Source organism: Sarcophilus harrisii, chromosome 2, assembly GCF_902635505.1.
Source record: "Sarcophilus harrisii chromosome 2, mSarHar1.11, whole genome shotgun sequence".
In the NCBI taxonomy this organism is placed as follows: domain Eukaryota; kingdom Metazoa; phylum Chordata; class Mammalia; order Dasyuromorphia; family Dasyuridae; genus Sarcophilus; species Sarcophilus harrisii.
Genome location: NC_045427.1, coordinates 430,057,854 through 430,075,935, shown reverse-complemented (window position 1 = coordinate 430,075,935; position 18,082 = coordinate 430,057,854). Strand labels below are relative to the sequence as shown.

The window sequence follows — 18,082 nt, the reverse complement described above, 5'->3', positions numbered from 1 at the left end:
GTATATCAGCACCCTAGATTTTCTGTATTCATCATATTTTACATATTATTTCTAATAAAACAGTAATATTCCATTATACTCATGCATTGTAATTTGTTTAGCCATTTCTCAATTGATGGGCATCTACTGTTTCCAGTTCTTTACTACCACAAAATGTACCGAGAGTTTCCATTTATATAGGGCCTTAAGGTTTATAAAGCACATTATGTGTTACCTTATTTGATCTTTCCACTACATCTTCCTCCTTCTACCGGCACAAGAGTATAGGAAGCACTGTTCAGTGGGAAGCAGTGTGGGCTCAGATTTGACCAAATTCTCTCCAAAGTAGCACCAGGAAAAGAATGAAGTGAATAAAATTAAAAGAACAACTTCTACAGTAACAAAATTGTAAAAACAAGGAAACAGGCTGAAAAAGGTTAAGTGACTTTTCCATCGTCACATAGCTGGTAAGAATCTGAAGCAGGATTCAGACCTAGGCAGATAATTGGCTAGGTACTACAGTAGATAGATTCAGGAAGTTCTGAGTTCAAATCCAGCCTCAGACACTTAGTAGTGTCTGGGACTCTGGCTGAATCATTTGACCTCTGTGCCTATTTCCTCATCTCTAAAATGATGATAATAGTAGTTACCAACTTTTTCAGTGTTGTTGTGAGGATCAAATGAGATAATAGTTGTAAGCACTGAGCACATGAGCCTGGCACATAGAAGGCACTATATAAATGTCAGCTGTGGTTGGTTTTTTGGTCCTTCGGTCTCAAAGTCCATGACATCTGGCAGGTGATGCCATGACATGCAAGTGAATTAGATTTGATTGAGGGAGGTCCTTGCAAGGTCACCAGCTATTATTATTATTGACTCCATCAGTGACCCTTGTGTAATAGATTACAAGTTCCCAGAGAAACATGAAAGGGGAACTGGCCTTTGAAATAATAACTCACATTTCCAAAATGTTTTAAAGTTTACAAAGCACACTTTCCTCACAAACAATCTTGTCAGGCAAGTAATGTACTTATTCCTATTTTAAGGATAAGGAAAATGAGTTTCTGAGCATTTAAGTCATTTGCTTGTGAACACACAGCTAATGGGTGTCAGATTTTGAACCCAGGTTTCTTGAGTCCCACCAGGTTCACTGCTTCTTTCATTACAGCATTCCACATTCTCTCTTTTGTCAGCCTCTTTTCCCTGCTTGGTACTCAGGTAAAGGGTCAGCATTATTATTCTTTGATAACCAGATTTTGTTGCTAATTATATGCTTATAATAGCCAGACATTTCTTCCCCAGAGGTTTCACCCTTCAGAAGCTCCTCCCTCTTGGTGTGTTGTGGCTTTCAGGAAAGCTTCTCTGGCTCACCCTTCCCTTCTCTGCAATTCTCAGACCTGAAACCTTCTAGGATTGGGAACAACAGGTGAATTCTGCTCCTGGGAGCTTCAGGGAAGGGATCAACAGGGCTTGTTTTGGGTCTGTGATAGTGTGAGCCAGCATGAGTCAAGTAGAGGAAGGAGATAGAGTGGAAAGATCGCAGGAATTAAAAATGAATGTACAAATGTAACTTAAAAAAAATAAAGTTAACCAAACACACAGCTAGAAAGTGTGACACAAATTTAAACTTAGGTCCTTTTGACAACAGGTGGTACTCTATTTACTGCACCACCTAGCTGCTAAAACATTTGTTTTTTATAATTTATTGAAAAAAAAAATTTTTTTTTTGTAGTTATATCATCTAAAATTTCCCCCAAAACTGTGTGGGCAAGTCACTTAATCTCATCAAATCTGTTTCCTCCTGAGAAAGGTAGGAATCATAATACTGGAGTGAGCTATATTGGGCTATTGTGATGTTTTTGGTGCTTTTCAAGCATCATATAAATGTGTGTTATCATCATTGGTTGTGATTCCTTTGGCTGAAGGACTTCAGGGCCAGATTTAGTTAATCTGCATTAGTTAATGCAGTTAGTTAATAAGCATTTATTAAGTGCATACTATGTGCCACTGTAGTAGAATGAAGAAAAAGACAGTCCTTGCTCACAAAGAGCTCATAGTATAAAGGGAAGTCAACATACAGATGTACATACATACATATAGACTTATAGTGATGTGTATAATAAAAGATTACATAAATTACATTATATATGTAAATTGTATACATATGTGTGTTTGTGTATGTATGTATATGTAATCAACTGAGGGGAGAGACTAGAATTAAGGAAGATCTGGGGAAGCTTTTTAATAAAAGGTGGGATTTTATCTGGGCTTAAAAGAAGCCAGAGAGGCCAACAGGTGGAGATGAAAATGGAGAGAATTCTGGACTTGAGGGACAACTAGTGAAAATGCCTGAATTTGAGAGATGGAGTATTGTGTGTGAGGCAAGAAGAAGACTTGTGTTACTAGACTAAATAGTGTGTGGGGGAGGGGATCAGTTATAAATGATTTTTAAAAATCCAAAGAGGATTTTTTTTTTATCTTTGTAGAAAAATAAAATCAATTCTCTCTCTGGTATTGAAGAAAACTAGGAATTCTAGGAGTTGGAGATAAGAAAAGTGAATTATCGGCATGGGAGATAGTCTGCTTAAAAGCTTAAGGGAAAAGTTTCCAGAGATGGAAGATAGAATATTATGTATGAAGAACATAAAGCAGGTCAATTTGACTGTAGAGAAATATATAATAAATTGAAAAGATAAAATGAAACTAGATTTCTAAGTGCTTTAAAATCTAGAGGAGTTTTCTATTTTATCTAAAGTTCTGCTTTACCTAAAAGTAAATGGAGATCACTAAAATTTCTTGGGCAGAGGAGTGAATTGGTCAGACCCATGTATTTGGACAAGAGATGGAATATAGTATCTTTTTAAATTTTTTATTTATTTTTAAAATTTTTATCTAATAGCCTTTTATTTACAGGTTATATGTATGGGTAACTTTACAGCATTGACAATTGCCAAACCTCTTGTTCCAATTTTTCCCCTCCTTCCCCCCATCCCCTCCCCCAGATGGCAGGATGACCAGTAGATGTTAAATATATTAAAGTATAAATTAGATACACAATAAGTATACATGACCAAACCGTTATTTTGCTGTATAAAAAGAATCAGACTCTGAAATATTGTACAATTAGCCTGTGAAGGAAATCAAAAATGCCGGTGGGCAAAAATATAGGGATTGGGAATTCAATGTAATGGTTTTTAGTCATCTCCCAGAGTTCTTTCTCTGGGCATAGCTGGTTCAGTTCATTACTGCTCCATTGGAAATGATTTGGTTGATCTCATTGCTGAGGATGGCCAGGTCCATCAGAATTGGTCATCATACAGTATTGTTGTTGAAGTATATAATGATCTCCTGGTCCTGCTCATTTCACTCAGCATCAGTTCGTGTAAGTCTCTCCAGGCCTTTCTGAAATCATCCTGTTGGTCATTTCTTACAGAACAATAATATTGATGGGATATAGTATCATGTAGAGGGAATAGTGGGTAGTCCTGTTCTGTTAGAATGCAGCATAACCCCATTCCCTTTGCTCTGGCCTGGGGGATGATGGTACATAGCTGAAACAACCCAGGATCAAATAGGAGTAGAGTTGCAGCCCTGCAGGAGCTCCCAGTGGGCAAATCCTGTTTATCTGCTCTGGCCACTGGAATTCTCCCTAATGGGATAGGCAGCAACAAAGGAGCCCTGGCCTCCTTCTTGGAAGTTATCACCACCAATTTTTTAAAATAATATTTCATATATCCAAATTTCACCAGCAATTAATGAACTAGATGGACAGAGAGAGCAGGCTCATGGTGACAGACTCTGGAGACAAGGCTGGAAACTTGGTTTTGATAAATTTTGCCTGGGTTATTTAAGGTCTTATGAAGATCTGCTTACATAATTTAGAGGGGGGAAAAAAACTTCTTTTAGCTCCCCTTTGCCTTAGAGGGAGAGAGAAACAGCTTGGTATATGGATGGATAGGGAGCTGGCATTGAAGTCAAGAACTTGCGTTCAAGTTTTGCCTCTGACAAATACTGGCAACGGAATCATGGACAAGTCACATAGTCTCAATGTTCTAAGATTGTTAAAGTGCTGACCTATTTTGATAGGGAGAAGAACTTTCTCTCTGGAAGTTCCTTATGTCAATGAAATTGCCAGTTCCATCTCTCTTTATAATATTAGGGAAGCTGGGGAGAGGACTCCAATCCTAATATCTGGCTACTTATACTCCAGCTACTGACTTGATCCTAATCTGTAGCCTTATGGCTATAGCTGAATTTTTTAGAGACTGGGGATAAAGGATGAGGATTACCCAGTAAGGGAATGGAAACCTGAAGATTGATTGATGAATTTCATCTGGTATACCAAGCCAGTCTGAATAATTTTGGTCATATATGTTACTTTTCTTCATTAAGTATTTTGAGAGGAAAAGTCTTCTGATTCTAGATCATTAAATCTGGACTGAACATAACATGTGTAGGACATAAGATCCATTTTAATCTGGAATTTTGAGGATTGATGGGGGTGGGGTGGGGGAGTTGGAGAGGGAAGCACACTGGGAGGGGACCAGGGGTGCCACTTTTATAAGCTTCCTGTTTTTTTTCCCTTTTGGTTAGAATTAAGGAAACACATTGAATGGCTTTTTTTTCCATTGACATTTGCAGCAATGTGATAGGCGCAGATTAATGAGCCTAACAGCAGTATGAAGTCTCTCCCAAATTCACTGGCAGCAGCTACTTACCCTGTGGGAAGGAGTGATGGGTTTTCTCAGGGAGGCTGATATTTTTCAGAAAAGCTTCTGAGAGAGAAGTTGGGGTTCTCGCTGCTCACAAAAAAACGCTGTAGTTTTAGGCCCAAGTTACAGAGGACAGGATGGGGAGAAAGGGTACAGGAAGAGGGCTCTTTCACAGTTTATTGTATTGGTTTCTTTTAATAGAAGTGTAAATGTAAATAAACCATTGGAAATACTGAGTTTAGCAGATCAGAGATTTTTAGTTGGGCTTTGGTTGTAAGATGATCAGGCAGTTTCCTTCATTCAAACTTCAGTAGGCAACCAAGGAAAGGAGGCAACTATCTGTAACATGTTTTTGTACAGATGTTACTTTCCTGCAAGCTGATCCTCCTTTGACAACTACCTTTTTCACCTGCAACTCTCCAGGAAGCCCCAGGGCTGTAGATAGGGGTGGCCAAAAAGTTTCTCTGATGGAACACAGAATGAATCTGTTAAGGGAAGAAAGTTGATTATAATCTCATTTATATGTAACCTTTTAGGGATGTTACTACTATTGGTTATTTATTTGGCTTGCAACTTAAAGAATTAATTCCATAGTATTTATTTATTAAACTCCTACTGTATGCAGAACACTTTGCTGGATGGTAGGGGTTAGAGGTTGAGGGAGAGGGTGATACAAAATTTAGATAAGACATGATCCTAAGGGAGCTTACTGTTTAGCAGGGATTAGACACAAATATCAATAACTATCAATCAATCAACAATTGTTTATCAAGTGTCTAATTTGTCCTAGGCCCTAAAGATACAAAAGCATAAATGAAACAGCCTTTGCCCTCAAAGAGCTTATATCATATATGAATATATCATGCATGTAAGTTTATATTAACACTTGAACACATGCATATGTGTGTGCATATATACACATGTGTACATACCTTTTTGACTTATAGTGAACATCTATATATGTTGCATATATGTATGTATGTAGACATGCATGTATGTGTATTTATCATCTAGCTATCTATCTACCACTAGCTCTTTTTAGCTGAAGTCTTCTATGCGTGTTGTCTCCCTTGTGTTGTATAGGCACACACACACATACATACATGTATATTTGTTCATGTATATATGCATATATATGTCTATATATTTGTATATCAATATGCCTATATCTATTAATTCTTCTATTTATCTTTGACTACTGGACCTTTCTTTAGGATTTGTAGCTGAATCTATCTATCTATCTTAAGTACTTAATTAATGCTTTCTCTCATTCATTCATTTCAATAAGCACAAACAAAATTTTCATAAGATAAATACAATGGGGAAGGAACATTGGCTCCTGGAAGACCAGGAAAGGCCTCATTTGAGAGGCAGCTTTGCTCTGAGCTTTGATGTAACTCACAGAAACACACAATACTATATAATAAATGAATCCTAGAGGTATGCAACAGAGTGGGTTGTGACACTCTAGAAGCAATGCAGTCATGGGGAAAGAAGGCTGGAATGGAATCCTGGCATTTGGATTCCAGTCTAAGCCCTGTTGCCTTCTGTTAAAGTGAACTTGGATAAATCATGGGATCTCTCAGGATCTTAGTCTTTTCATCTTTAAGATGAGGTTAGAGTAGGTGATCTACAAGGTTCCTTCCAGCTCTGTGACTTCCATGCCTTCCCTGTTTGAATACAGTAGAACCATCAAAGGATATTAGGAATTCAGCTGGTGAAGAGATGGGAGGATGGAGGGAGACCATTTCAGCTGGAGGGAATGTGAAAATCTAAGGCATAAAAATGAGGGACTCACGGTAATACTGGAGGGATGTTTGTTAGTAGCATAGTTGGCCAGAGTACAAAATATGTGCAGAAGAGTAATATTAGGTAAGGCTGGAAGGGTAGAATAGTGCTAGATTGAAGTGGGCCTTGGATGCCAGGCAGAAGAGTTTGAACTTTACTTGGGAAGTAATAGGGACAGACCCACTGAAAATTCTGAACAGAGATGTGGATTTGCCAGTTTTACATGTAAGAAAGATTATCCTGACAATGATATGAAGTAGAGATTAAAGGAGGAGTAGCAGAAGTGGGAAGATCTTTTAGGAGATTATTGCAACATTTTGGTGTATGATAATGAAAACTTATTACCTTATTCTGGTAGCAGTGGAGAAGAGAATAGAGCACGAATGCTAGAGATAATGAGGCAAAAATGACTATGGTGCCCTCCCAAGTTTGTGCTCTGAGGCTCTAGTTCCTCATATCATTTTGAAACTAAGTTGATAATGAGGTATTTCACATTTTCTTCTATTCTTTTCTTTCTTTTGACTTTGCTTCATCATTTCTTCTTGTCTCCTGGAGTCATTAGCTTCTAAATATTTCTTGTCCTCTGATCATAGTAACTGATTTACTAGTATCATAGTAACATAGTAATGAACTTTAGTTTCTTTTTTCTAGTGCTTAGCACAGTATCTGGCACATAGTAAGCACTTAAGTGGTAATTGATTGATTCTGGAGTTTGTAGTGATTCATATGCATTATCTCATCTGAAACTCTTGGTACTTTTTTCTGGCTTTTTCTGGCTTTGGAAATCCATCCTCATATTGTGTGTATTTCCTCTCTATTGTTGTTGCCCAATGAATACCAAGTTAGTTTTTTTTGGGTTTGCTACAAGGAATTGGTGACTCTATCCTGTAACTCTTTAGTTTTATTGTAAATATGAGTAAGAACTCTGTTTATAATTCCCTAATCCCAGAATCATCTCTTCACACCTGGAGTGCCAATTGGAATCACAACTTAGATGAGAAGTACCAGCCAGTCATGATAGTATGACTCTTCTCTTCTCCCTTGTACCTACCAGATTTCCATTCACCAAATACAGAAAACTTAGTAGGAGGTTCAGGGTGTCCCATTTAATCTTACTGCCTATCTCCTTTTGGTTTTTATTTTTGTTAATGACTTTCCTTGGGTAATCAAGGGAATACTAGTCAATCATTGAACTTATTAAGTAGTTGAATTTATTATGGGTATGTGCTTGGTTTTGTACTAAGCCCAATGATCTTCTCTTACCAGCCATACCCATGGGCCTAGCCCTCAATTACTCATATTCTAAAGGGGGGAGAGAACATACAGACAACAATCTACATATATGATCTGAAGGTTGTTGTTTTTGTTGTTGTTAATTGGAAGGCACTGAGAGGGCAAGATTGGGAAAAAGATCTTTTGAAAGAGGTGGGATATGAGCCTGAGTGTTGAAGTAACAGAAAGCCAGTAGACAGAGGTACAAAAACAGTTATATTCTTAAATAGGATAAATAAGAATTACTTAGTTTTTTGAAGATTCTATGTAAATGTTGCCCAATATAAAACTCCAAATTGTATCTAAATTCTGCTAGATAATAGCCTTCCATTCTCCAATTCTTCAAAAGTTTATGTTGTCTTTCCCTAATCAGAAATCACCCCTTCTGCATTTTAATAAAGGATTTCAAGTGTATTTCTGTGACTTAAAAAAAAAAGCAAACACAAAAAAGCCCCTCCATCCTTCTATAGATGAGATATATGGTCCTATATGTAAAGTCATTCAATCAAGTCGACAAGTATTTATTAAGCACCTAATGTTCCAGACACTGCTAAATGCTTGGGTTATACAGAAAGGTAAAAGGCAGACTTTGATTTCAAGGGAACTCATACAGTCCATGAATTTGGAATTTGTTATGATTTAGCCAGGAAATTGAAGGAATTTATTATTCAGCTAGGGCTTTGTCTGAAGTTTACCTTTACTCAGAAAACTAATTTTTCTTAGATATAATGATAATAAATACAAACATCTTAAACAATATCCTAGAGACATGTTTAAAATTCTTAAGTAAACACACTATTCTCAAACATCTATTGGCATGTAAGTAATTGGTCTCCTAATTGCAAACCATTCTTATCTATTTACCAAAGTTAGACTTCAGAGAGTCTTATGTTTGGTAACATTTTGTTAAAACTTCTGTTTAAATTTTAAAGCACCATCTCTGTGACCTTGGAAAAGTTAATGAATCTCTGTAGATTTCATCTGGAAAATGAGTCAGTTGGACCAGCAGGGCTTCTTAACTTAGGTGTTGTATATAGAGTTTGGGGGGGTGGAGGGTGGGTTGGTGTTTTTCATAACTATGTCAATTGACATAGTTCTTTGATATCAGGGATTATCTTTTGCCTTTCTTTGTATCCCCATTATTTAGCACAGTGCCTGGCAGATAGTAGGCACTTAAATGCTTATTGACGGATTAGATACCTAATCTATATATGTACCCTTTTTTAGGTTAGGGTCTCTTTTGTCTTTTTATCTTTGGGTCTAGCCCAGTGCTTGGCATAGAATAGGTGTATAATAAATAATTATTGATTAAGTTTAATCTATACTAAGTCAGGGAACCCTGACGTTCATGGCTACTATACCTTACTTATTTCCATAAACATCTCCATTCCTGATTATTGTGCAGCCTTCCCTTGTTTAATTAGCCCTTTAAACTTTGGGTATTTAAATGGCCACAGATGGGGCTTTCTTTGGAAACTGGTTCCTGGGGTTTAAAGGACGCTGGCTGTTCTCTCTCTTTGCTGCCTCAAGGGAGGAGGTGGGGCCATTCCTGCCTCTGAAGAAACTGGGTAATCTGATTCTCATTTCCCTGTGCTTAGTTATTACATAAGCTTTATTTGGAAGGCAGATTGGCTGGTTAGCTCATAATTAGTCTTTGCAGGAAAAGTGAGGGAAAAATCATTAGCAAGCTCTCAGAAGTCTTTGTGTACCCCTTGATATGCCTTCTGTGGTTCACTAGACATAGACATCTCCACTCCTGTTCTTGGGTCCACCGTGGCATGCAGGATACCCATAGACACAAACCTTGTAGCACTGATCTCTTGGCCATGGGTCTCTTGATTGCTTTTCCTGCTACTGTTTCTGGATTCCTCAGATTTAAGCTGGAGGGGCCTTAGAGATCACCTTGTCCAACATCTTTGTTTTATATTTAGTCCAATCTCAGGAGGAAATTGAGGCCCAGAAAGACCAAGCCCAGAGTGATACAAATAGTAAGAGGATGATCTGGGATTCAAACCTTGGACTCCAAATCCATTGCTCTTTCTGTTCTATCATATGGATTCTCCCTATATATTAACATACAGCAAAAATAAGTAGGGAGAAAATTCCATCTCGTGAGACTGTAGCATCTGTTAATTGTTGGAATGATTCAGTGAAATATACATTTAGGTTTAGGGGTCCTAAGTTTGAACTCTGGCTATGCCAATTTACCTATGGGACTTTGGCCTCTCTATATATCAATTTTCTCATCTGTAAAATAAGAGGTTTGGAATGAAAGACCTCTAAGTCTCTTCTAGTTCTAGGATCCTATTCCATTTGTTTTTTTGGGTTTTTTTGAGTCTTTGACAAACCTTTACAGGCTTCTATCTCCCCCCCTTCTTAAGGTGATAAGAATCTTGGAGTTGGAAGGGATATTAAAAATCATGTTATTCAATTTTTCATCTTATGGTGGGGATTCCTACAGTCTTCCTGATAGCCATTTGCAGAGAAGCTCATTCATGAATTCATAGACTATGGGAACCAGTAGTTTTAGTGAGTGTTTTGTTTAACTCCTTTATTTTTCAGATAGAGAGAAGTGACTTGACAAGATTAGAGAGTTAATGTGAAGCTCCAGCTTGCCCATATCAGGTATCCAGTTGACTTAAATCCCTAGGTTATTTCATGAGAACTTTTGCCAGAATGGTTTTCTATCCATCCTATGGATTTTTTTGAACCTCAATGTAGACTCATGATAAATGCCAAAAGTCATTGGGAGACTATCAAATACTGGAAATGGGATCTGCAAATGCCCAGAGTCTTAGATGGAACTGCAAAGGCCAACATGAACTTTTCTGGGCAAGCACAGTATCTTCTAAGGGCAATGAAGCGAATAGGTTTAATAAGCAACACTACTTCAGGGGTTAAAGTTCATTTCTCAGAGAGTACTGTACAGAAGTGACCAGCTGGACTCTCTCCATCTGCATTGAGCTATACGAGAATTCTTGGTTCTTTGCCTTCAAAGATCTCAAAATATCATTTCCCACTCATAGACCTTCTCCCATCTGTACTTGTAGCATTAATTTTTTTGTACCTCAAATGCAAGATTTATACATTTATTCCTTTTAATTTATCTTTGAGTATTTTCTGTTCTGAAGTGTATCTTTAATTCTGAAAGTGGGGTGTCCTTGCTGTTGTTTTGGGGTTTGCAAAGACCCCATGCACTCGTGGGGTGCACTCGTGTTCATCTTCTTTCCTATAACCAAAGTTTTCACTGATTTCATTTTTGAAATTCATTTTTTGGGTGTGTATCCATGTGCTTATTTTTTCTGATAACAGAGAAAGACCCAGGAAGAGGTTAAAGGTAGCATCCATTCTGATAACTTTTCATTCCTCTTTGGCCTCCATTACTATGGTAGATATGAAAGCTTCTCTTGGGTTTATGCAGATATATATATATATTTTTTTTTATTTAATAGACTTTTATTTACAGGATATATACATGGGTAACTTTACAGCATTAACAATTGCCAAACCTCTTGTTCCAATTTTTCACCTCTTACCCCCCCCCCACCCCCTCCCCTAGATGGCAGGATGACCAGTAGATGTTAAATATATTAAAATATAAATTAGATACACAATAAGTATACCTGACCAAAACGTTATTTTGGTGTAGAAAAAGAATCAGACTCTGAAATATTGTACAATTAGCTTGTGAAGGAAATCAAAAATGCAAGTGTGCATAAATATAGGGATTGGGAATTCAATGTAATGGTTTTTAGTCATCTCCCAGAGTTCTTTTTCTGGGCATAGCTAGTTCAGTTCATTACTGCTCCATTAGAAATGATTTGGTTGATCTCGTTGCTGAGGATGGCCTGATCCATCAGAACTGGTCATCATATAGTATTGTTGTTGAAGTATATAATGATCTCCTGGTCCTGCTCATTTCACTCAGCATCAGTTCGTGTAAGTCTCTCCAGGCCTTTCTGAAATTATCCTGTTGGTCATTTCTTACAGAACAGTAATATTCCATAATTTTCATATACCACAATTTATTCAACCATTCTCCAACTGATGGACATCCATTCAGTTTCCAGTTTTTAGCCACTACAAAAAGGGCTGCCACAAACATTCGTGCACATACAGGTCCCTTTCCCTTCTTTATAATCTCTTTGGGATATAATCCCAGTAGTAACACTATGCAGAGATATATAGAGAAGGATGGAAGGACATAAGACAGTGAGACCTTGTGGTTTTCTGCATGCTGAATGACCTTAATATGAAATGTTTTGAATCAAATGGGAACATAGTTAAGGTTTGTGGAAAGAGTACTAGATTTTGAGTCTATGACAAAGTGGGAGTGGGGTAGGGAGAGATGGCAGCTAGGAGCAAGTTTTAGACACAGTCAAAAGAGGGAGAAAGGAGGAAAAAGGTGAAGGAAGGGAGCAGAGGAGAGTAAGCAGAAAGGGGAGCACACTTTGTCCTGACAGTGGCCATAGTTGCCCTAAGACCTTTCTTCATACAGAATCACAGAATCACAGAGCAAAAAGAGCTGGTGGTGCAATGAATGAATTGAACACTGGGTTGGAGTCAGGAATACCTGACTTTAAATCTGGCCTTAGTTATTAGCTATGTGACCCTGGGGAAAGTAACTCAATCTCTCAGTTTCCTTAAATGTAAAATGGGGATAATAATATCAATAGCAATAATAATAGCACTTACTTTGTAGATTGTTGTGAAGATCAAGTTAGTAATATTTGTTAAGAAAAAAAAGCACTCAGCCCAATACCTGGCACACAGTAGACACTTAATAAAAGCTTATTCCCTTCCATTTCCCTTCCCCTTAGAAGGGACATACAGATAACATCTAGTCCATTCTCTATGTAAACAGGAATTCTTGTTACAATATCCCTGTAAAGTCCAGATTTGTTTTGAAGAGCTCCAGTAATTTTAATAGACATTTGTTAAGCATTGACTACCTCTTGAATAAACCCATTTGACTTTTGGATAGCTCTACTTGTTAGGAAGATTTTCATAACATGGAGTCTAAATTTGTCTCCTTGTACATTCCACCCATTGTTCCCAGTTTTGTCCATTAAGGCCAAGCAGAAATTGTTTTACTCTTCTTTACTAAAGAACTCTTTAAATATCTGATGACAACATTCAGATCTTCTCTTTTCAATCAGTCCTTTATTAACTAAGCATCTACTATGTGCTGAGCACTGTGCTAAGCTCTGGGGATATAAAAGGAGACGAAAAATAGTCCTTGCTCTCAAGGAACTTGCAACATGAGGCAATATGCAAACATATATAAAAGGCAAGCTATACATAGGATGACTAGGAAATAATTAACAGAAGGAAGGCTGTTGAAAGAATTGAATTGAATTGAATTAAAAGAGGCTGGGGAAGGCTTCCAGAAAAAAGATGGGATTTTAGTTGAGATTTAGGAAGCCAAGAAGGTCACCCCCATTTCCTTCAAATGATATGTGAATGGCTTGTTATCCCTTCCCCTCATCATCATGATGACACTCTTTGGGACACTCTCCAAATGGTCGATAGCTATCTTGAAATGGGGTACTCAGAATTGAATATAAGAAAGTTCCATAAATCAGGGCTTCTTAAACTTTTTCACCCCAGTTCCCTTTTTGCCTGAGAATCTAAGCTGAGGTGTTTCTGGCAGCATTTGTGCATTTGCAGTGCAAAATACATATGTTGTCTGTTCAGAACCAAGGCTGCAGTGAAATCGTGCAATGTAACATGGACAAGCACTTTTTTTTTGTTGCCAAATTTTTCACTACTCCTATATTCAGGCATGTGATCCCCCAGTTTAAAGAGCTTTGCTATCAATGAGAACTTTTACTTTCTTTTTTTTTGGGTAGATGCAAAAACTATCTCTCCAGTTCTGAGATGGAAATCTTACCCAATGTTGACAAATGTTACCAGTGCCTTCCATCTCTGCATGATTACAAAATCCCATTTTCTTCTGAAATTACTGAATAAAGAATGAAAAGTCCTGGCAACCAGCTAAATAGTAAAGTAACTCAGAATTTGTCATATCCATCGCTAAAATGCCAATTTTCTACACAGTAGCTATACTGTTTTGCTAAGATGTGTACGTTTCAAGTTTCAAGAAGGAGGGAGAGAAGGGAAGAGAAAGAGAAAAAGAGAGAGAGAGGGAAGGAGAGAGGGAGGAAGAGAAACAGAGAGAGATGGACGAAGAGAGAAAGAGAATGGTAGGTGGTAGGTAGAATCTTCTAAAATCCCTTTAAGAGAGAAAATAAGTCGAAGATGAAGGCTAAGGGGAAGGGAAGAGGGTGGGGTGCTCATGTTTGTTTTTTAGTTTCTCTGTTGTGCTAAATGTTGCAGGAAGCATGAGGTGGAAATGTTTAGGCACTTCCTCCATACTGCTGCCAATATTGTTGGGAATCAGAAGGAGTATTGTAAGGGAAAAAAATTAAATTCTTAGCATTTTCTTTTGACAGCATCAACTCTGAAAGATTTTCTGGTTCACTTTTTAAAACTCACTCCAAGTCTGAGTCTTAACTTGCTGTTTTTCTCAAGGCATTAGGGAAAAAAAGCCCAAAGAACTCAGAATTGAGAGGATAAATTAGCTCATTTCCACCCCCATAATCTCACTTCAGTGCCTCTGTAGAAGTTCAAATTTTATCCTTTTACACTTCCATTGGCCTAACTAAGAGTCTTCATCCTTGGAGTGTACTCAGACTGAGTAACCACCTGAGCAGAACTCCAAGGTAGTGAGGGTTGGGGAGTGCCATGAAAATGGGAGGACTGAGAGTCCTCAGGAGTTCATAAACTCAAAGTAAGAAGAGAATTTAGATATTTTCTCATTCAATCCCACTCCCCCTCCCTCCTTTTTTTTTTTTTAAACAAATTAAGAAATCGGAGTTTCTGAGAACCCAAGTGATTTGCCCACTATCATAGAATTAATAAGTGTTTGAACTGGGACTTGAAGTCAAGATCCAGTATTCTTCCCACTATACCATATTTTTAGATAGGTGGTTCACTTCTATCATGGCACTGACCCGATCTGGGCAGGAAGTGCCTATAAAGAACGATGTTTATAGTAGATACTGTCATATTTCAAGACTTGGAACTTTCTCAAGAGAAGGAACCAGATTTCCTCCTTTAGATAGCAGTCCTAGATTTTGATTTTTTTATTCTTCCTAACAAATTCCCCCTATGACTTTTTTTTTAAACATAATACACATACAATTTTTTTAAATTACATATTACCCCCTATGACTTTTTAAATTCCTTTTATGATTCCATTCATGGGAACAGTGGGAAGAAAACTGACTCTGAAATTGAAAAAGCTGAGTACCAGTTCCACTTTTGATGTCATCTTGGACAAATCACCAACTTCCCAGGTCTTAGCGTCCTCATTGTAAAAGAATGGAGTTGGATCCTTCAAGGTCCCTTCCAGTCCTAAAACTATGGCCCTATCTTCTTTCCTAAGAGCAGTTTTTGACCTCAGCTCAATCACCCTACCACATCTCAGAGTCTCACCTGCACTTCCCTTATCTGTGGTTAGTTATAGAATCGGGATCTACTGGGTTCATCTCCTTCCTTTAGGTCTTATATTCTCTCTTGAGCAAGACACCTCTTTTAAAAGCAATAATGATGGCATTTCTAGAACAGGTCTCAAATATTAGCCACAAGGAGAAGACAGTTTCCCTAGAAGGTTGCCTGATTCAGCGCTGGAATGCAAGGTCTTTTTTATTACCTGTGGGCCCAAGGCTGTCTCACCTCTTTCAAGGAATATCCTGCAAGGCCGAACCTAAAACAACTTCTAATCCCAGCACCAAAGCTTACCCTGCTCACTGATGCCCTTGCTGCTATTTTTAGATTTAATTTGATTTCTTAAATCTTTATGACCTCTCAGATCACCTCCTCCTGTCTAGTCTGACTCCCAGTCTCCTCTTTATGAGAATTGTTTATTCTGAATCATTTGCCTCACAGACTTACCTCACAGACTTACACTTTTGCAGCCCCTCTTTCCCTATCTATATCTATCCTAATAAATACAGGAGTTTGGGATAAAGATGTGAGATATCTTATTCCAGGGCCAGATATGAAAGGTGGATGAATTTTTTACATCAGACCTTCCCAAGTGTTCCTCTATCTTACAGCCTTGAGCTAGTTCCTTTCAAAGACAGTGAAGAGAGTGTTGGATTTGGAATGAGATCTGTATTCAAACCCAGCATTTGGCTGGAGATAGATGGGAGTAGATAGACAGGGAATCAGACTGGAATAGCAAGAATGTGATGGAGAACACAATTCCAGAGGAAGCTAAAAAGGATATGAGAATTTTGGAAAAGACAGACATAAGGAGAACAAGTGACATAGGAATATGCAGAGAAGAAAGCCTGTGTTATTTCTGAGACTTGGAGACTCTGAGAAGACGGGGGAAAGAGCTTAGACTGAAATTGTTGAAGATGTGGAGAGGTTCTCTATATATCAAGTAGTGTTTGTATCAGCAAATGGGATGATGAAATGAAATGCCACCTCCACTGAGCTCATGTGGTTTCTTCATATCTGTGCCCCATACCCTGAGGATTTTACTGGAACCTTTTGATTGGTATCAAGAGGGAACAAGGACTATTGTTCTTTATATTGGATCAGATTTCTGGCTCAAGAGGGCTGGTTTTGCTTTTGTTTTGTTCTCTTAACTCCAGGTTCAGTGCTTTATCCACTGCACCATCAAGTAGCCCCTTGTTTTGTTTTTTTAGCCAGGTACCCAACTCCTAGTCTCAGGATAAGAAATGGCTTAGTGGTCCTTAACACTGGTTATGGTCCTTGGTTGTGTAAACAACAGTCCCATCCCTGTCTTCAATTGTATGTATAGTAATTCTTGAGGTGCACTCTAGCTCATCTACAACTTTCAGCATTCATACAAATGAAAGATTTAGAACAGGAAGTGATCTTAGCAGCCACCTAGCCCATCCCCTTCATTCTGCAGAGGAAAGAACTGAGGGTCTCACACAGAGAGTGATTTGAGCCTGTTAAACTGGCAGGGAGAAAGAGAACCATATCATTCTTGCCCTTATTAAAGGTGGTTCATCTCTTTCTGCCTCAGCCCTCTCTTCTGTCATGAGGTCAATTCTTTCTGATAGCTTCAATATCTGTCAAAAGTAACATAGCTTGTGGAAACAAGGATGTGTGATCTTCCACATTTTCTGGGTAATCTGACTTCTGTAATCTAATCATTTTTCTGAAACTATAAAGGGCATTTCTAGGAAGTAAAATCACCAAGTATGAACTGTAAGGTGGCTGCTTGTGTTTCCCCTAAACTTCCCCTTCATACCTTTTTTGAAAAAAGGTGGGGGGAGGAAACTTATTTGATCAGAAACAGAAACTTTTCTTCCAAAAGCAGAAAATCATACTAAGTGATTATTGTTATGATACTTCATGGTTTGCAAAGAACTTAACTTTTAAAAAAGAGATAGCTTTTGGCACAATGGATAGAGTTCTGGATCGGACTTCAAATATGACTTCAGATAGTTACTAGTTATGTGACAAACCATTTAATCTCTCTCTTTGCCCCAATTTCCTCATCTGTAAAATGAGATAATAGCTTCTTCTTGTAGAGTTGTAGATCAGGTGAAATAATGTTTGTAAAATGCTTTGTAAACCTTAAAATGCAATATAAATATAAATACTAGTTATCTCATTTGCACTTCACAAAAGTGCTGATGCAGGAAATATTCTTATCAATTGATATAACATATGTATAACACTTTGCAAACTTTAAATCAGGGTAGCTAGGTGGTATAGTGGCTTGAGTATTGACGACAAATCAGAAGATTTATTCAAATCCAGCCTCATATACTTATTAGCTGTGTGACCCTGGACAAATCACTTGACCTGTTTGTCTTAGTTTCCTCATCTGTAAAATGAGCTAAAGAAGGAAATGGCAAACTACTCCAGTGTCTTTGCCAAGAAAACCCTAAAAAGGGGTTATGAAGAGTGGATCTGACTGAATCTTTTTTTCTTTAATAAAGCTTTTTCAAAGCCAATGCACAGATAATTTTTCAACATTAACCCATTAAAGGCTAACATTAGCCTTTTGTTCCAAATTTTCCTTTCCTTCCCCCAACCCCCTTCCCTAGATGGCAAGCAATCCAGTATATGTTAAACATGTTAAAATATGTGTTAAATCCACTATACATAAACATGTTTATACAATTATCTTGCTACACAAGAAAAATCAGATCAAAAAGGAAATAAAATGAATAAGAAAACAAAATGCAAATGAACAACAACAAAAAGTGAGAATGGTTCTCATAGTTCTCTCTCTGGATGTAGATGGCTCTCTTCATCACAAGACCATTGGAACT

General features: G+C 37.7%; 1 protein-coding gene across 1 annotated transcript in view; it reads left to right on the top strand.

Annotated features, from left to right (window-relative positions):
* Window positions 1–18,082, top strand: part of PPP1R16B (protein phosphatase 1 regulatory subunit 16B) — a 148,846-nt gene that overhangs the window by 11,259 nt on the left and 119,505 nt on the right. The gene's annotated exons all lie outside the window — the stretch shown is intronic.